Raw genomic sequence first — 21,336 nt, 5'->3', positions numbered from 1 at the left:
GATAAGAAACTATCACAAACATTTGCTTATGACATCACTGGGGAAGTAGGCAGGAAAATTAGATTGGAAGGATGAACATCTGCAGAAACACATCTGCCATCAGTAACCAAATGACTGGGCTGCCACTTAAGATACTCCAGCAGGTAGGTTAGAGGGCTTTTTCCATCACACATGCCCTTTTCTACTGGAAGTGGATTGGGAATATTTACATATGATAAAGTTTTGTAGAGTCTGTTTCAGATAGCTGTTGGATATTGTTAATTCTTAATTATACCCTATATTTCTAAGGAATAAATATCTAACATTGCCATGTCTAGAATTTAGCTCTCTTCATTTTCTAAGGAATTAGAACCAGGAAATTAGCAACAATAATACAAAAGTGATACATGCCCTCTAATGGCTGAAAGGCAGTCCCTCAAAATTTATCTGATGAAATCCTAATCCCTAGTACCTCAGAATATGACTATATTTGGAGACAAAATCTTTTTTTTTCTTGAGACAAAATCTTTAAAGAAGTAATAAAGGATAAATGAAGTCCTATTCCAATAATAATGCACTTTTAAGAAGATATGAAGCCAGGCATGGTGGTGCACAACTGTAATCCCAGCACTTGGTAGGCTGAGGCAGGAGGATAGATGTGAGTTTGAGGCCAGCCTGGGCTACTACATAAAGAAGTTCAAGTCCAGCCTGAACTGCATAGTGAGACCCTGTCTCAAAAAGATAAAAATTAAAATTAATAAAAAAAGTAGAAAAGGAGAACATTGTGTGAACATGAGGAAGACAGCTATCTAGAAGCTAAACAGAGAGGCCTCAGAAGAAGCCAACCCTGCTGACACTTTGATTTCAGACTTCTAACCTGCAGAACTGTAAGTTTTAGTTGTTTAAGTTTGTGTGTGGTACTTTATGGTAGTCCTAGTAAACTAATTCAGCTCCTAATAAATAGATCAAACAATTAGACTCAGGTCACATGCTAGTGAGTAGCAAGATCACAGTGGTGCTCCATTAAAACACTGGTACAGGGGCTGGGGATTTAGCTTAGTGGCAAAGCGCCTGCCTGGCAAGCGCAAGGTCGTGAGTTCAGTTCCCGGTACCGGAGAAAAACAAAAACACCAAAATAAATAAATAAATAAATAAAACACTGGTACATTGAACATTTTGAGGTTTTTGTTTCTAATTTCTTGGTTTTTTTTTGTTGTTGTTGAGGCAGGGTCTCACTATGCAGTTCAGGCTGCCTTGAGCTCACTTTGTAGCCTAGGCTGGTATTGAACTTGCAATGATCCTTCTGACTCAGGCTCCCAAGTGCTGGGATTATAGGCATGCACCACCATGTCTGGCTATTTCTAGTTTCTTTCTTTTCTTTTCAGTGCTGGGGACTAAGCCCAGGGCTTTGTGCATGGAAGACAGGCACCCTACCATTAAGCTATACTCTCTCAGCCCAAAAATTTTTTTGCTGTTTTGTTTTTTGCATTACTGGGAACCAAATCTAGGGGTCCCCTACCACTGAGTTACATTTCTAGCCCTTTTTATTTTGAGATAGGGTCTACTAAGTTGGCTAAACTGGCTTTAAACTTGCTAACCTCTTGCCTCAGTTTCCCAAGTAGCTTGGTGCATGTGCCACCATGCTTGGTCCCACAGTTGTCTTTTTGTTATTTTTTTGTTTTGAGATAAGGTGTTTTAGGGCTAGGGATATAGCTCAACGGCACAAGCACCTGCCTGGCAAGCACAAGGTCCTGAGTTTGATTCCGGTACAAAAAAAAAGAGAGAGATAAGGTATTTTGCTATGTAGTTCAGGCTGGCCTCAAACTCACTTTGTAGCACAGGCTGGCCTCAAACTCAAATTGATCCTCCTGCCTCAGCCTCCCGAGTGTTGCAATTATAGATGTGTGCCACCATATCTGGCTGCTTTTTTTTTTTCCAGGAGGGTGAGTGTAACTGGGGCTGAACCCAGGGGATTTGCACTGAAATATATCATTAGCCTTTTATATTTTTTTTGTTTTTGAGACATGAGTTCTCATTAATTTGCTAAACTGCCCAGCCTGGTCTCTTAACTTGCAATCATCCTTTCTCAGCCTCCCTGAGTGCTTGCTGGGGACTACAAATGTGTACTACCATGTCTGGCTCATTCATACTCAATTTTTATAACACTGTGCTGATCAAACTGGACAAGTGTTAGGGTGAAATCAGTTATTATAAGTTCTTGGTTTGAGGACAATAATTAAAAATATTTTCACACATAGGACCTAAGTCCTGTAACAATCAACAAAAAGGATAAATCAGTAGCAATACACACATTGTAACAGCTAAAAAAACAGACTCAAAAGTGTTGCGGCTTGAACAAAATCATTCACATCTTAAATTCTGAAGCTAGAACTAGGATCCAGGTGTCTAATTACACAGTCCTCTTTTCACTCAACCTCTAATCCTCTAATACCTACTTTGCATCCCCCAAACAGAGGTACAGTATAATTCCATTCAATTTGATTTCTGACCTTTGACTAGCTTCTGCCTATCTAGATCTAATTACTAACAGTGATTTTAACTTAAGAATTAGTGATAATTTTCTAACAGTAATATGAACAGAAGCAATTGAAAATTTGTTGTTAAAGTGGAACCTTGAATCAAAGAGGACTCTGCATTTGCTCCCTGTTGCTTAAAAGAGTGCCCCACTTCACCTACTGCATCCAATTTTTAGGAATCTATATTCAGAGTGCAAGTCTTTCTTTAGTGAGTTCTCTTCCTAGGCCACAAATCCAACAAACCACAAAAATGAAGTTCACGTGTGGACCAATGCCTACATCATCAGAATTAATTAAATCAAAATTCTCCCAAAGTATAAACACAAACACAACATCAGAATCTGAAGAGTGGGAAAACAATATACAATACTTAAGAGAGATTAGCCGTGCACGGTGGCAGATGCCAGTAATCTCAGCACTTGAGGCCGAGGCAGGAGGATAGTGAGTTCAAGGCCTGCCTGGACTACACAGTGAGACCCTGTCTCAAAAAGTAAAAACAAAAACAAGAGAGGGGGGAGAGAGGGAAAAGTAGGGGAGAGAGAGTGAGGGGAGGGGTACCAGGACAGGGAGAGGGATACAGATCAACAAATCTTGACGTTTTAGCTAGGTGTGGTGATACACACCTGTGAGCCCAGTTACTCAAGATGCTGAGATAGGAGGATCCCAAGTTCTAGACCAGCCTAGGAAACTTAGCAAAACCTTGTCTTATAATAAAAAGGGCTGGGATATAGCTCAGTTTGAAGGCCCTCAGGTTCAACCCCCAATATGGAGAAATGGCAACTAAATATTTCAAAAATGTTCTTCGAAAACTTAGCTGACTCAAGCTTCTTATCAAAGATAACAAGAGAAACTGGTTAAATCCTGCCTGTCATTTTGCTCATGTACCTAGTGGCAGATTAGTCACTATGAATGAACACAAGGATGGCGGTAACATTTTGATAGTGTTGATTTACAATTTTGTTAGCTAAGAACAGCCAGGTAGAAATAGTTTCCGAAATCTCATCACTTCTAATTCACTCAGACTAAGCCAGATCCTGTGAGCACTGCTTTTCATTCATTCCCCATAGCTACTGTTCCATTTCTTAGTTCTCAGGAACGGGGAAAATATTTTTGCTTTATTTTTTGGAGGAGGGTACTGGGGATAGAACCTATAGTTTTCTCACTGAGCTACATCCCCAGCTCTTTTTATCTTTTGTTTTGAGACAAGGTCTTGCTAAGTTGCTGAACTGCCCAGGCTGGGCTTGAACTTGCAATCTTCTTGCCTCAGCCTCCCAGGGAGCAGGGATTACAGGTGTGTGCCACCATGTTCAGCTTCTGTTCTCTTTTTTATTATGAACTACTGTCTCTAAATACTGAAAGTGTGATTTACTACAATTAACATCTACTAATTCTCTGTTAAAATTCAACAATTTTAAATAATATAATAGTATTTGTTTTATTCTATCATATACCTAAGTTGTCCCTCAGTACCCACAGGGAATTGGCTCTAGGACCCCTATAGATACTGAAATCCATGGATGCTTAAATCTCTTATGTAAAGTGGTATAATATTTACATATAAATTACATGTAGCTGGGCATGGTGGCACACATTTGTAGTCTCAGCACTCGGAAGGCTGAAGTAGGAGAAGCCAGACTAGCCTGGACTACATAGTAAATTCATGGCCCTCCTGAATTATATGTGATCCTGTCTCAAAACAAACAAACCTCCACCCTCCACACAAACAAAACCTACACGTACCATCCCCTCCATTTTATATATTTTAACCCTTCCTTAGATTACATATAATACCTAATAGAATATAAAAACTACTTGTTATACTATACTGTTAGGGACAAGAAAAAAAGTCCATACATGTTCAGGACAGACAAATTTTTCTTTCTGAATATTTTCAACTTGGAGGGACAAATCTTGCCATAGTTTTCCTTTTTTTTCTTCTTTCTTTTTCTTTTTGGTACCAGGAATCAAACTCAGGACCTTGCACTTGCCAGGCAGGTGCTTGTGCCGCTGAGCTATATCCCTGGCCCTCCGAACTATATCCTGAATACATTTATGTCTCTTAATCCTGGACCCCTATACCCTGTCCCTGTCACCTTCATTTCTTTGCCTGACTACTAAAACAACTTCCTCTTTCCTGCATCCTCCTCAAATCCATTAATAAAGTTGGAACAAATCACTCTCTCATTCAGAATAAAATCTCCTTAACACAAAGCTTGACCTATGCCTTCAATTCATCTTGTCTCATATATGTAAATTGTTTTTCTTGCAGTACTGGGGATTAAACCCAGACTCTCACACATATTAGGCAAATACTCTACTAGTGAGTTACACTCCCAGTTCCTGTTAAAAAAATTAAAAACTTTGAGACAGTGTCTTAAGTTGTCCAAATGAGCCTTCACCTTGCAATGCTCCTGCCTCAGTCTCCCTTGTAGTTGAGATTATAGGTGTATACCATCACTCTCTTGTCACATACAACCTTTTTTTCTCCTCCCAGTACTGGGGATTGAACCTGGGCCATCCTACTGACCCACACCATCCTCAGGCCTTTTTCGTCTTAATTTTGAGACAGGGTCTTATTAAGTGGTTAAATGGCGCAGTTTGGACTTACTTGTAATCCTCCACCCGCCTCCAACAGTACTACAATTACAAGTGTGCAGCACCATACCCTGCCTCATGCAACCTCTAAGGCTCATTCACTGTAGGTTCCTGTCACAATAACCATCTCAACATTTGGAAACTAGCGAGTTGTTTTCTGCTAGTCTCTGCACTTCTTGTCTTCTTTTTGGGTACCATGCTCTTCTCTAGCTCTTTAAAATTACTAGGTTCTAAGTCCCTTCCTCATTACGATAATCTAAAGTTGCCCTATTTTTATTAAAATTTGTTTTCCTTATTATACTAATTACAATCTGTACCAAGTTTCCATAGGGCAAGTTCCATAAAGCTTGCTTTTCTGATTCTCTCTCTCTCTCTCTGAGACAGGGTCTGACAAGCTAGTTCAAGCTGGCCTTGAAGTCACTACGTAGCCCATGGTGGCCTCAAACTCACGGAGATCCTCCTGGCACAGAATCCCAAGTGCTGGAACTGCAGGCATGTACCACGATGCCCAGCTAAAGCCAACATTCTCAATATCAGTTACACAAACATCTCCTGAATGAATTACTGTTCAAATATTTATTATTCATCAAGTATCTAAACTATACCAGAAAAAACATCTAGCTACAACAGTTACTTAATAAAGAAGTGTATTATGAGGCTGGTGTGGTGGTGTATACCCATAATCTTAGTACTGGGAAGGCTAAGGCAGGAGGATCTCAAATTCAAAGCCAGCCTGGGCTGCATAGTGAGTTCAAGGCCAGCCTCAACTGCATATTGAGAGGCTGCCTCAAAAAACCAAAACCACAAAGGAAACAAACCAAAACAGAACAACACAAAACAAGACAGGAGTGGTGGTATTGTACATGCCTGTAACGTGTCTCCTCCCAAAGGAAGTGTGTATGACACCCAGCCTGGGGTGCTGGCAGTGCAAGGAAACAGCTCAAGCTCCCCAGCTGGGGTAAGTGAGTGGGCCACACTGTGGGAGAATAGAAGGGTGATGGTGTAAAGTAAAGCAGGGAAGTCCCAGAGCAACCATCATTATTGAGGCAGACCACTAACCCTGACAACAGGAGAACTCCATGTCCTCACAGGCTTCAAACCCGGTTGGTAGCTTCCTGGGATCAGAATGACTACTTTGCTCCAGAACAGAAACTAACACTGTCTACAATCTCTTGAGTCCAAGTTGCTACAGCATACTATCTTCAGAATGGAATCACTGTACTACAGTCTATCTTGCCCCAAACTGGCATCATGGATGCCACTCAGACAAACACAATACCTAGCATCACTGGTGCTCTCCTTGGAAGGGCTGAGGCCAAGCCCCTTTGCAACTTTGGGACTTCAGAATCTCAGAAGGCACTGCCAGAAGCCTTAGGAACTGAGGTGCTCAACTTGCAAGGCCTGAAGACAGACCCTTTAAGGCCTGAGGTTCTGGGATTGCAATGCAATGTACAGCACCATCAGTGCTCTTCTGAAGGGTCCAGATGACATACACTGCCATGGCATACAGTCCTCTATGGTGCACATTCTAGGCTTTGTGGCTGCTGCTGCCGCTGCCATCACCACCTGCCTTACTAGGGTCTGTGGAAGTGCATGTTCACTGCACCTCCACAGAGACCTACCACTTAGACCACTGAGGCATGACTAGACAGTGCTGACGTTGATTATAGCTGGAGAAATCACATGGGGGGGGGCTATCAAAGCCAAAGTACCTACCCAATGCCATCCTACAAACTATGTAATGAAAAAGTCTTTATCTTCGAAAGACTCCATAGAACAGAAGGGTGACTGTTGCACTAGATGTGTAGACATCAACACAGAGACACAAGAAGCATGAAAAAGCAAAAAACCAAGACACCTCCAAAAGAATAATTCTCCAGAAACAGAACCTAGTACAAAAGAATTCTATTAAACATCTGAAAAGAAATTTGAAATAATGATTTTAAGGAAACTCAGGAGATGCAAAACAGATGATTCAACAAAATGAAACAAATTCATAATCTCAATGAGAAACTTAACAAAAAGACAGTAAATCACAGGTGAAGAATACAATCAATGAAATAAAAAAATACGTTTGAGAACTTTAACACCAAACTAGACCAAGAATTTTTGAACTTGAAGACAAATCTTTTATTTTGGGTACTGGGAATCAAACTGAGGACCTTGCACTTGCCAGGCAGGTGCTTGTGCCACTGAGCTATATCCCCAGCCCTGAAGACAAATCTTTTAAAACAGATCTATTGGATAAAAATAGTAACAACAACAACCCTCTACAAAACAAAAATAGAATTAAAAAAGCCTATAATGGCGAACACCTGTAATCCTAGCACTCGAGAGGCTGAGGCAAGAGGATCGTTGCATATTCGAGGCCAACCTGGGTTGCAAAGTGAGCTCAAGGCCAGCCTGAACTGCACAGGGAGACCCTGTCTCACAAAAAGAAAAAAAAATAAAAGATTGAAATGCAAAAGAAAAAAATATTTATAAATATGAAGATACATGACTTACCATATTTCCCCCAAAATAAGACCTAGCCAGAAAATAATCCCTAGCATTTTTCAGGAGGCTTGTAATATAAGACCTACACCAGAAATAAGTCCAGTGAAGATCACTACCCAGATGGACACATTTAGTACATCTGTTGTAACACACATGGATGTACTGAATTATAAAATATTAATATACAATTAAATATAAATATTATTGACATTAATATCTAAAATAAATGATAACATAAATTACAGTTAAGTATTTGTAAATACCCAAGTGGGTGCTTTTGGACAAGAGGTAAACACCTATGGAAACAGATGAATTTGAGATTTATCACTGTATGACCAACTGGAATATAGACACAATGCACAAATAATTTGCACACTTAATAACAAATGGATGCAGTGTTTATAATGTGAATCTTCATAATTCAATACATCGTGTTTTCTAACACAATAATGCACTTGGGTGAAATAAATGCTTTCTGAATTTTGGTGTCTACAATGTTTCATCACTTTTGTGTGGGCCATCATTCCTTTTTTTTTTTTTTTTGTCTTTTGGAGACAAGATCTCACTATGCAGTTCAGGCTACTTTGAACTCATTTTGTAGCCCAGGCTGGTGTGGAACTCACAACAATCCTCCTGCCTCAGCCTCCTGAGTGCTGGGATAACTGCCATGCAGCAGCACGCCCAGCCTTTTTTTTTTTTTGAGACAGGGTCTCACTATGCAGTTCAGGATGGCCTTGAGCTCACTTTGTAGCCCAGGCTGGTCTCGAACTTGCAACGATCCTCCTGCCTCAGCCTCCCAAGTGCTGGGATTACAGGCCTGCACCACCATGCCTGGCTCAAGCCATCATTCTTAACTGTCATCATTTTTGTTGCCACTCCTGTCTTGTAGGTCCTCAATTAACAGCTGATTTAATGGAAATGGTGTGAAGCCCAGCCTGTAAGAGATTGTGACGTGGGTGAAGAGTTCAGGGGATAAAATCACTGACAGCGGTGCTCACTTTGGCAGCACATATACTAAAATCACTGACAGCTGTGTTGCCAATGCATTATGAGCTGGGTCCATGGACAAGGAGTACTCATTTAAGGAGAGTTCTATTGCTGGAGATGAGAGAATGGAGATAATGATTTTACAGAAAATGGAGTTGCAAGAAATTCATGTTGAAATTTGGGGTTTGGAGCATTATGATGATGCTCAAAAAGATGACATGACTATATTTGTAGATTTTTGTACCTGAAAAAAGACGAAGCTCTATTGTGTCTTTTGGAGCAAAAATTTAATATAAAACCTGGTCTTATTTTGGGGGGAAATGTGGTATTTGCCTAGCATGTAACAGGCCCTGCCTGGGTTTGATCCTGAACACACAAACAAAAAAGTGGAGAGGCTGTGAATATAGCTCAGTGGTGCAGTGCCTTCCTGGCAAGCATGTGGTCCTGAGTTCAGTTCCTGGTACCAAAAAAAAAACAAAACCAAAAACAAAAAAACAGTGGAGAGACACTGATATAATAATGGACTACAGCGCTATATCAACACAGCTTGGCTTTTAAAGCCAGAAATAGGTCCAGCATAATGGTGCATGCCTGTAACCCCAGTACTCTGGAGGCTGAAGGAGGACTGCCATGAGTTCGAGGACAGCTGGGGTTACACAGTGAGTTCAAGACCAGCCTGATATAGTGAGACCCTGCCTTAAGGGGAAAAAAAATCAAGGCCAGCCTGGGTGAGTTCAAGGTCAGCCTGAATTATAGAACAAGACCCCGTCTGAAAAAAACCAAATAAACAAACAAACAAAAAAAAGCCAGGTATGGAGGCTGCGACAGGAGGACTGCCATGAGTTCAATGCTAATCTGAACTACACAGCAGTACCCTGTCACAGAAAATCCAAAAAAGAAACAAAAAACAAAAAACTCTCAGAAACTGGACAGTAATCCTTGACAACTCTATTTCATTTATCCCTGTTGTTACATTCAAGCATTAAGAGTGTCTGGCTTTACTTCCTAATTACTGTTTTGTTTTTTTTTGAGACAGGGTCTCACTATGCAGTTTAGGCTGGCCTTGTGCTCACTCTGTAGCCCAGGCTGGTCTCTAACTCCCAACGATCCTCCTGCCTCAGCCTCCTGAGTGCTGGGATTACAGGCCTGTGCCACCATGCCTGGTTCTTAATTACTCCCTACCCTTCTCTGGTACTGGGCTCAGGACCTTGCGCTTGCCACGCAGGCGCTTATGCCACTGAGTTATATCCCCAGCCCTTCCTAACTACTTTTGGACTCAGTCTCTTTTTCTCCATTTTTGCTACCAGTGTCTAATTCAGGTATTCATAATTCTCTTGCTGGGACATTACCAGAGCCTCAGCAACTTGCTTCTTCTCTCCTTACAAGCACTTCTTAAAACAGTCTGTCCTCTTCTCTCACCCTGCCTCTCTGCTCAGTCCTGGGAAATGAACCCAAGGCTTTGGGCCCTATTCTAAGACAGGATCTTGTTAAACTGCCAGGCTGGGTTGCAGGATTGGCTATTATGATAGCACTACTACGTACATTTTTGTATAAATCTTTTTAGGCACATAAATTTTCACTTTCTCTGAGTAAGCACCTAGGAGTGGAATTATTTACTGGTTGTTATGGTTGATACACTGTGTCAACTTGAGGAGTCTAGAGGTTTGGTTAAGTGACTCAGCAGTTTCCTGGGGTGAAAAGAACATGCCCTAACTGCTCTAGGATGTTTTTTGGTGTTCATCCTGAGTCTGTGCAAGAGGAGGGCACAAGGACTGTGTGGGCGTGGGCTGAGAGGCAGCAAGCAATGTAAGGGAAGGAAAGAGGCTTGCTTCTCCTGCCCGCTGCCCCATTTTTTGTTCTTGTTGGTTTTGCTGTCCTCTGCTGCCATGAACTATTGCCCTCTGCCATGTGCCACTCTGCCTTGGAGCCAGCCGAGTATGGACTGAAACCTCCACAAACTGTGAGCTAAATAAACCTTTCCTTCCTTAATTTTGGGCATTGGGTATTTTGTCTCAGCACACTAGTATATTTTGTTTTCTAGTTCTTTTGTTTTTGTTTTTCTCCCAGTTCTGGGGACTGAACCCATGGCCTTCACATTGAGCTACATCCTCAGCCATTCTTTTATTTTTAGACAGGGTCTCACTAAGTTGCTATATTGCCCAGGTGGGCCTCAAACTCGTGATCCTCCTGCCTTAACCTCCCAAATGCTGGGATTACAGGCGTGTGCTGTCATGCCTAGCTATATCTTGATTCCTTTTTCTCATTTCCCTCCACTCCCTTCAACCCCTCTTCTCTTCTTCTCACTTATTAGTTCACTACCATTTGCTCCCATGTCATCAAAAAGACCACTGATAAGTAAATCCAATGGACCTTTTACGTTTAGTTTAGTTCTGTTTTTGGTTTTTTGAGACAGGGTCTCACTATGTAGCCCAGGTTGGCCTTGAACTTGCAGTGATGCTTCTACTTCAGCCTCCCAAGTGCTGGGATTACAGGTGTACACTACCAGGCCTGGCTACCTTTTCAGTTTTTGTTTTGTTTTTTGGCTTGTCCTCTTGGCAGCATTCTACCCTGACAAGCTTCTTGAAATATTCTTTCCCTTGGTTTTTGAGATACTACTGGAATTGCTGTTTTTCCTCTAATTCGACACTCTGGCTGTTCCCCTTCTTTCTTTCTTTCTTTTTTTCTGGTCTTTTTGAGACAGGGTCTCCCTGTGCAGTTCAGGCTGGCCTTGAGCTCACTTTGTAGCCCAGGCTGGTCTCGAACTTGCAATGATCCTCCTGCCTTAGCCTCCCGGGTGCTGGGACTACAGGCATGCGCCAACATGCCCTGCAGTTTTGTTTTCCTTCTTTCTGTAAATTATAGCTGATGTATCTTGAGTTTCTGTGTTTTTATTTTTTGGTTTTAGGGACTGAACCCAAGGCCTCACACATAGCCAGCACATGCCGTAACCCTGAGCTATCGCTCCAGGCACATTCTTTCTCTTTAGCCCATCCTTTTAGACACACATTTTTCCTAAATGCTATCATTGACTATGGTTCTAATTGCCATATTGAGAGAAATAAATATAGAGATGAGCAAACCTTTATTTCCACTCCCAGGCCTCAGTCTCTGTTTTCCTTTTTATTATTAGTGCCTATTAATTTTATAAAACATTCGGTTTCAAAGCATATATTTTGATATATCTGTCTGCCATTACCTACTGTATTCCCTCCTCCCTCTCCCCCATAACTCCCTCCCAGGCCTCACTCTTGAGTTCCAGACTTCTATATTCAACTGCTTTTTGGACACCTTCCCTTGGAGATTTGAGACATACCAATATCCAAATTTAAACTCATCTCGGTTAACAGCATCGTGATCCATTCTGCTGCTTAGAGCAAGGAGGCCTAGGAGCTATGCCTAATCTCTGACCCTACTCAGCTTCAACCACCAGATGAAACCAATGATCAAGCTGTGCTGATTCAGATGCTCCTTATTGTGTACTAGTATCACCTCAGTTGCTGCCACCCTCACCTCTTGCAAAGACTACACACTACTTAAAGAGAATCTCCTACTTGGTGCTGGGAATAGGGGTGCATACTTGTAAGCCCAGCACTCAAGAGGCTGAGGCAGGAGGACTGACAACTCAAGCTCCACCTGGGCAACATAATGAGTTTAAGGCCAGCCTGGACTACATAGCAAGGAAAAAAGTCATGTGACTTCTGAGATTAAAGCCCTTCAATGGCATTTCACTACCTTCAGGATAAAGCCCAAACATCAATCCATATGCTACTAATCTAATTTCTGAATTACTCATTCTCCCTCCCTCCCTCACCCTACTAAGAACTGGGTCTAAGTTTAAAAGACTTTCCCTGATTCCTCTAGGCTAGGCTGGATCCCCTTCCCACGTATAGCACTTTGGGGGCTGGGGATTTAGCTCAGCAGCACAGCGCCTGCCTGGCAAGTGCAATGTCGTGAGTTCGGTTCCCGGTACCGGGAAAAAAACAAAAACAAAAACCATGTATAGCACTTTGGACTGCCCCTTCTGAGAAAGGGAGACACACACAGCCTTACTAATGTTTAATATACTTATTAACCTATTAATACTGGCAACTTGTATCTACTGGCCAAATGGCGAAGTTTTCTTGAAGGGAGACAGTTATAGCAAGCACATGATGATACCAGTTCAAATATACTTAACATACTGTAGCATTTTATAGACTGTATGCCTAATTAAGTGGGTTTAACAAGTTATCAAGGTTTAAATGAACATTCACAAAATGAATGAGTACTTAGTCTTATGAAGATAATGACTAAAAATAATGCTAAAAATTCAAGCACAAGAGGAACAAGAAAATCATAGTGCTGATCCTTCTGAAAATATAAGCTCTCAAGAACCAGAACTAAGTACCTGACACATTACAATAAAACAAAATAACAACGACCAGCTAAGAACTACATCAGCTAAAATTTAAATTATCTACATTTAATATATGAATTTAGAATTTTGTGAACCTTTCTCCAAATGTGTATTATGATTTAATACCTACTAAATGTCTAAAGCTCTTCTCACCAACATGTTTAAAAATATTTGTCACTATTCTGTTAAAATGTTATTTTACATACATACATTTTGGCTTGTCTCAGCACTCCAGGGGCTGAGGCAGGAGGATCACTGTGAGTTTGAGGCAGCCAGCCTGAACTACATAGTAAGACCTTGTCTCAAACAAAGAAACAAACAAACAAAAAAGCAAAATTTGTAAAATATAGAGTAAGAAATATTTATAGCTGGGTGGGGTGTACATGCCTGAAATCCCAGCACTTGGAAGGCTGAGGCAGGAAGATCTACAGTTCCAGGCCAGCTTAGGCAACACGGTTCACAATAGCATACCCCCAAAACATGAGATACCTAGGAATCAATTTAACAAAGGAAGTAAAAGACCTCTATACTAAAAACTGCAGAACTCTGAAAAAGGAGATCGAAGAGGATATCAGAAAATGGAAATATATCCCTTGTTCTTGAGTAGGAAGAACCAATATAGCCAAAATGGCCATACTTCTAAATTGTTATACAGATTTAATGCAATCATGCTCAAAATTCCAACAGCGTATCTTGCAGAATTAGAGAAAACAACCCTGAAATTCCAAATTTAGGAATTCCAAACAATTCCTAAAATTTCAAATTCCAGAAGAGACTTAGAATAGCAAAAACAATTCTGGGTAACAAAGGCAAGGCTAGGGGCATCACAATCTCTGACTTGAAACTATACTAAAAAGTTACTATGATAAAAACACTGTGATACTGACACAAACAAACAAACCAGTCCTAGAAGATGCAGAAACATCTCTGGACACACTCAGCCACCTTATCTTTGACAAAGGAGCCAAACATCTTCACTGGAAGCCTCTTTAATACATGGTGCTGGAAAAACTGGCTTTCCACATGCTGAAGATTAAAACTAGACCCATATCTAAATATTAAACAAACAAAATAAATCTGCTGTAACATACAGTAGGTAGAACTCTTGAAGACACTGGTGTAGGCAAAGACTTTATGAACGAAAATCTGATTCCACAAAGAACTATCACAAAGAATCACAAAGAATCAACAACTGGAATCTCATCTTATTAAAAAGCTTTGGAAGCTGGGGGTGGTGGCGCATGCCTGTAATCCCAGCACTTGGGAGGCTGAGGCAGGAGGATTCTTGTGAGTTCAAGGCCAGCCTGTGCTGCACAGTGAGACTGTCTCAGAAAAGACAAACAAACAAAATAAAAAGCTTTGCACAGCAAGACAAACCACCAACAGAATGAAAAGACAACCCACAGGTGGGAAAAAAGTTTGCCAGCTGTTCCTCAGACAAAGGATTAATATCTAGAATATGTAGAAAGAACTAAAAAAAAAAATTCAGACCTCCCCAAATTTAAAGCCCTAATCCAAAACTGGACTTCTATTTGTTTGTTTGTTTGTGTTTTTCTGCTACTGGGAATCCAACTCACAACCTTACGCTTGCCAGGCAGGCACTGTGCTGCTGAGCTAAATCCCCAGTCCCCAAAACTGGACTTCTGAAATGAATAAACACTTCTTAGATGAAGAAATTAAAAACAGCAAATATATGAAAAAATGCTCAACATTACTGGTCATTTGAGAGATGCAAATTTAAACAGCACTGAGATTCCATCTCCCTCCAGAAAGAATAAAGAAATCAACCAATAACATATGTTAGTGGGCCCATGAGGAAAATTTAACCCTTCTCCACTGTTGGTTGGAGTGTAGACTGGTACAACCACTGTGGAAATCAGTGTGATGATTCCTCAAAAAACCAAAAACTAGCCAGGCATGGTGGTACATGTTTATAATCCCAGAACTGGGGAGGCTGAGGCAGGAGGATCGCTGTGAGTTCCAGGCCGGCCCGGGCTACAAAGTGAGCTCAAGGCCAGCCTGAACTGCACAGGGAGACCCTGCCTCAAAAAGACAAAAGAACAACAACAAAAAGCAAACGAGGTTCCATTGGACCCAGCTATTCCCCTCCTTGGTATTTTGCCAAAAGAATTGAAAGCATCATACCACAGTGATATATGCACTCCCATGTTTATAGCAGCACAGTTTGTAACAGCTAAATGTTGGAAACAGCCCAAATGCCCATCAATCGATGAATGAATAAAGAAGATACGGCTTTTTATACAACGAAGTACTACTTGGCCATAATGAAGGACAAACGAGACATTTCTAGCTAAACGGATGTACCTTGAGACCATACTCTTAAGAGAAATAAATCGGAAACATATGTTCAAATATTGCATGGTTTCTCTGGTATGAGAAACAAAGTGTAAGAAAGGACCAAAATGTGTAACAGATACTGTCAATAGCAAGAAAACGTTCAAATGGGAAGAGGAACCAGGAAGGGAGAAGAGGGGAGGGGGAAAGGAAGAGAAATGGAAAAAAATGAGAAAGGAAGGAAAAAATGGAAACAAAGCTTTTGTAAATAGGGAGGGGAAGAGAGGTTGAAGGGAGAGGGGAGGGGAATGGGAGAAGAAAAGCATGTACAAATCATGTACGTGTACAAATTCCCTATGATGAATGTTATCATTATATATATCTAAAATGTACCAATAAACTTAATTAAAACAAAACAAAACAAAGGCCTGAGGATGTAGCTCAGTGATGGAGTGCTTCCTGAGAATAAGCAAGGCTCTGGTTCAATCTCTCTTAGAGTTCAGTCCCCAGTAGAGAAAGCAAAGAAAAAAAAAGTTCAACTCGTAACACAAAGCTCAGTTAATACTCACATCTAGTTAAAATCCAGAGACTCTCTCCCCATCAAATCCAGGTCCTTGCATATGCTAAGCAAGCACTCTACCACTGAGCTACAAACCCAGCCTAAAATCCAGACTTCTATTTTTTGTTATTCTGTGTGTGTGTGTGTATGTGTGTGTTTGTGTGTGTGTGTGTGTGTGTGTGGTGCTGGGGATCAAACTCAGGGCCTTATACATGCAAGGCAAGAGCCCTACCACTGAGCCATATCTCCAACCCTGTTACTCTGTTTTCTGAGATGGGGTCTCACTATATATTTTAGGCTGGGCATGAGCTTACTACTATGTAGCCCAGGCTGGCCTCAAAGAATATAGGCATGCACCACCACACCCAGCTTTAGATTTCTAGCTTCAAAACAGAGGAGTGTGGTGACAGAGAGGGATTGTAGCAAGGAATGAGAAATTATGCAGTAAAGCAACACTAGACCCACATTCTCCCATGGCAACAATGGCTGGAACTCAGTAAATAGGAAATGGGTCTCTACAGTTCATCTGCCAGTTTCCATTTGGTTTATTTCACTCAATTATCTACTAGAATACAAATTGAGATTTCACAAAAAGATAGCTTTTTGTCTGTTTCATTCACCATTGTATTTTTAGACCTAGAACAATCCCTGGCACATAGTGAAACTCAAACATGTGTTGAAAATTAATGAGTAACTGTGGTACGCCTAACTCCTAAGACAAATGCTCATAATATGCTTCTTGCCAGGCATGGTGGCCTGTAATCCCAGCACTTGGGAGGCTGAGGCAGGAGGGTTGCTGTGAGTTTGAGGCGAGCCTAGGCTACAAAGTAAAGCCAGCTTGAACTGCATAGTGAAACCCTGTTGGGGCTGGGGATTTAGCTCAGTGGCACAGTGCCTGCCTGGCAAGCGCGAGGTTGTGAGTTGATTACAGGAAAAAAAAAGAAAAGAAAAGAAACCCTGTCTCAAAAAGAGAGAGGAAAAAAAAAAAAGGAAACAGAAATGAAAAGATAAGAGAAGACCTGACCAGACCATAACATGCTTTTCTAGCAGGCTGGGGATGTAGCTCAGTGGCTGAGCTTGTAGCTAAGTGGCAGAGCACTTACTTAGCAGGCTCAAGGCTGAGTTCAGCTCCCAGTGCCATCAAAAAATGTTTAATGTTTCTATTGTCATAATGTTTCTAGTTTCAAAGACAAAGACCAATTGATTTATCTTTATAGTTACTATTGGTCCTGACATACAGAAAACACTTTGTTGATTTTTTTTTTTTTTGGTACCAGGAATCGAACTCAGGACCTTGCACTTGCCAGGCAGGCCTTTGTGCCGCTAAGCTATATCCCCGGCTAGAAAACACTTTGTTTATTAAATAACTAACAGTTATTAGTTATCAGGAGTGACTTTATTTGCTTACAAAGTGAAAACACTACTAGTTGTCAGCTATCATTGTTTACCAAGTGCCTAACAGCTATTAGGTGAATATTTACTATGTGCTGTGTACCACATAGAAAATGTTTTACAAGCTGGACATGGTGCATACCTGTAATCCTAGCACTTGGGAAGCTGAGGCAGGAGGATCACTGTAAATTGGAGGCCAGCCCGGGCTACACAGTGAGTGCAAGGACAGCATGAACTACATTGTGAGACCCTGTCTCAAAAAAACAAAAATAAGGGTGGGGATATAGTTCAGCGGCACAGTGCCTGCCTGGCAAATGCAAGATTTTGAGTTTGATTCCCAGCAACCAAAAAAAAAAAAAAAAAAAAAGAAAAGAAAAGGAAAGAAAAAAAGCCCACCAAAAATAAATAAATACAAAACCAAAAAACACTGATGCAGCAGAACCAGTAGTCATAGGAGATCCTACAGAACAGATTAGTTTCAATAGCTTTTTTTGGTTGTCTTTTTGAGATAGGGTCTCACTATGCGGTTCAGGCTGGCCTTGAACTCACAACAATCCTCCTGCCTCAAACTCCCGAGTGCTGGGGTTACAGGCGTGTGCCACCAAGCCTGGCTCAACAGTTCTTGAAGTAGTAATATCTTTACAATCTATAAAGTGGGTTTTTGTTTTGGTTTTGTTTGGTAGTGGAATTGAACCAGGGCCTCTGCACTGAACTACATTTCTAGCCCTTTTTTCCCCCTGCTCTTTGGAGACAAGAGTCTCACTAAATTGCTAAATTGTCCTGCATGGGACTGAACTTGGACCCTCTTGCCTCAGCTTCTCAAGTGTTCTGGGACTAGAGGCATGCCCAACCATGCCTCATTTACAAAATGTTTTCTGACATCCAGTATTTCACTGAACCTTTGCTAAAACAACCTTAAAAATAGTGTTATCCATACATTCACTTTAGAGCTGGGGATACACCTCAGCGGTACAAGTGCCTACCTGGCAAGTGCAAGGTCCTGAGTCTGATTCCCAGTACCAACCACTGCCCCCCTAACAAACTCCATATTATTCCCTTTAAGGAGTCTGAGACTTTACAAGGTTAAAAGCCAGACAATTAATATGGTACTGTTCCTGAGATTACGCTGAGAAGAACCCACACATAGCTATGTAGAGGTGACCCCAGTGACAGGGGCATAGAGTACCCAACAACTGCCAAGATAGAAAGGTAAGAAAAAAGTAAGGAATCCAAGATGGATAATGTTTCCTGCCCTAGTGTCTGCACCAATGGTGCCAATCATTAGGAAAAATGTAGGAGAAACAGGCCAGGAAGGAGAAGTTTGATGCTTGTAGGACACTCAGATAGTGATCAGTGGTTTAGTGCCTTCTTTCTCAAACTAAGCGTTACAAATTGTGGGGTGGTTGAGTAATGCTGGAGGGAAACTAAAGAGATGTGTTGAATTACTGTACTTCCTGATCAAAAGAATTTATCAGAGTGCATTACTTGTAGACAAAAGCAAACCAGAAATGGCTTTTATTACCCTATATTACCTCTGAAAAAGAGTTTCAAAGTCAGCTATTTCAAATTGGGTGTGATGCCAGGTATGGTGGCACACGCCTTTAATCCTAGCACTCAGGAGGTTGAAGCAAAAGTACATTATTGCCCTGAATTTGAGGCCAATCAGGGCTTCACAGTGAATTCGAGGTGAGCCTGGGGTCCACAGTGACTCTGAGGGTGCTGAACTACATAGCGAGACCTTGTCAAAAACAAACAAACAAATAACAACAGAAACCACACTGGGTGTGGTGGTGCATGCCTGTAATCCTAGCATTCAAGAGACTGAGGCAGAAGGACTGCCATGAGTGGAGGCCAGCTTGGGCTACACAATGAGTTCAAGGCTAGCCTGAACTACATAGCAAGACCCTGACTCAAAAAACCAAACAAACAAACAACCCCCTGAAAACAAAACAAATCAAAAGACAAACCACACACATACACACAAAGCTAACTCAACAGCTCAAAAACACTACTATAAAGAGATCTTCTCCACCCTCTCCTTCAAAAGCTGACTACCCTCACTCAATATTACCTACTCTTTACAGATTCTGCCCCCAATCCTGCCATTATTAATGGCAATTACAGAGTTGGGACAGGGGGTCTTTCCTTTTCAGAAGCAGAACTTGGCCTTTAACAACCCATATTCCAGGTAGAGTCACACTGAGTGTCCCTTCCACTTATGCCAGTGGGATATGTTCAATATCAAAGTTACACTTAAAACAAATCTAGATGGTATATTCTACTATACACATAGGCTACATGGTATAGCTAGTGCTACTAGGTTACAAATCATGTCACAGTACTGAATACTACAGGTAAATGTAACACAATGATCTTTGGATATCTAAACATAGAAAAAGTACAGTAAAAATATGGCATAAAAGACAAAAATGGTATATCCAAATAGGGCACTTACAATGAATGAGCTTGCAGGACTGGAGCTAGTGAGTAAACATGATGAATAAATGTGAAGGCCTAGGACACTTTATGCACTATGGACTTTATAAACACCGTACATTTAGGCTAAATTTATTTTAAAAATTCTTTCAACGCTGGGTGTAGTGGCTCATCCTTGTAATCCCAACACTTGGGAGGCTGAAGCAGGAGGGTGAGTTGAAGGCCAGAGTGGGCTACATAGTGAGTTCAAGGCCAGCCTGAATTACAGAACAAGACACAAAGAAATGTTTTTGCCAGGCGTGGTGGCGCACCCCTGTAATCCCAACACTTGGGAGGCTGAGGCAGGAGAATCATTGCAAGTTCAAAGACAGCCTGTGCTACAAAGTGAGCTCAAGGCCAGCCTGAACTGTAGCAAGACTCTGTCTCAAAAAGACGAAAAAAAAAGGTCTTTTCTTTCATCAATAATAAATTTACCTTAATTTATGATAATACTTTTACCTACTAAAATTTTAATTATAGCCAAATTAAACCTCTCCTCCTTTAAAAATAAACTTTTAATTTAAAAAATCATTTTGGCTTTTTTGTAGTAACAAAACACAAACACATTACACAACTGTATAAAAATTCTTTCTTTACTTCATATTTCCCTTTCTAACTTGGTAAATTAAGACACAAACACATATCCGGGCTGTGTGTATAGCACAGTGGTAGAAAACTTGCCTAACATGTACAAAGGCCCTGTGTTCAATCCCTTTTACTTCAAATAAAAAAAGGCTAGGTCTATATAAGATCAAGATCAACAACATCATCTTCCATCTCCACAGCTTATCCCACTGGGAGGTTTTCAGGGGCAGTAACATGCACAACCCTGTCATCTAGGATAATGCGTTCTGGAATAACTCCTGAAGGACCTGCCTGAGGCTCCTGAGGAGGGTGTCATTCTTCTCATAAGTACGTATGACCAAGGTAGTTTGCTTGCTTGGTTTCTTTTTTTCTTCATAGATTGGCTTATACGCAAATAAGGTATCACGACAAGATAGTTAAGATCACTGGGAGTGGTGGTGCACTGCTGTGATCCCAGCACTTGGAAGGCTGAGGTGGGAGAATCATCACAAATTCAAGACAAGCCTGGGCTACAAAGTGAGTTCAAGGCCAGCCTGAACTGTATATCGAGACCCTGTCTCAAAAAGACAACCCCCCCCCCAAAAAGAGAGTTAAGATCATTATGCTACTAATTTCAGTTCACTGAAAAGAAAGGCTTGTGCTAATATTGTTTGGACAATTAAATGCATATACCTTATACTCTGAGTAACTAATTTTTTTTTTGGTACTGGAATTGAACTCAGGACCTTGTGCTTGCCAGGCAGGTGCTTGGGCCACTGAGCTATCCCTAGTTCTGAGTAACTAATTTAAAGATAATAATATGCAACGTATTAACCATTGTTATTCTCCTATTATCTTGTTTTGAAATTGTTTTACTTTTTTTCTTCAAAATAAAATTTAAAAAATATATATATCATGAACATTCCTATAAATGAAAACTTTTGGTGTTTTAATTCACATTTTCAAACTTTTTTTTTTTAATGGTATTGAGAATCAAGCCTGAGGGTGCGCTAGCACTTACTTACATCCTTGTATCTTCCTCATTTTTAAAATTTTTGAGC

At 40.9% G+C, this 21,336-nt stretch overlaps 1 protein-coding gene and 1 long non-coding RNA gene across 2 annotated transcripts in view; one reads left to right on the top strand and one right to left on the bottom strand.

Annotated features, from left to right (window-relative positions):
- Kpna6 (karyopherin alpha 6 (importin alpha 7)) overlaps positions 1-21,336 on the bottom strand; it is a 49,874-nt gene that overhangs the window by 25,386 nt on the left and 3,152 nt on the right. The gene's annotated exons all lie outside the window — the stretch shown is intronic.
- LOC102015917 overlaps positions 5-21,336 on the top strand; it is a 24,719-nt gene continuing 3,387 nt past the window's right edge. Inside the window, exons 1-2 of the long non-coding RNA XR_262675.2 lie at positions 5-143; positions 20,497-20,623. This is a non-coding gene — a long non-coding RNA (uncharacterized LOC102015917). The remainder of the gene's footprint in view (positions 144-20,496; positions 20,624-21,336) is intronic.

This window comes from Chinchilla lanigera, unplaced genomic scaffold, assembly GCF_000276665.1.
Source record: "Chinchilla lanigera isolate Chin_1 unplaced genomic scaffold, ChiLan1.0 scaffold00051, whole genome shotgun sequence".
NCBI classification, from domain to species: domain Eukaryota; kingdom Metazoa; phylum Chordata; class Mammalia; order Rodentia; family Chinchillidae; genus Chinchilla; species Chinchilla lanigera.
The sequence above is the reverse complement of the archived record's forward strand: the minus strand, read 5'-3'. Positions and strand labels throughout refer to the sequence as shown.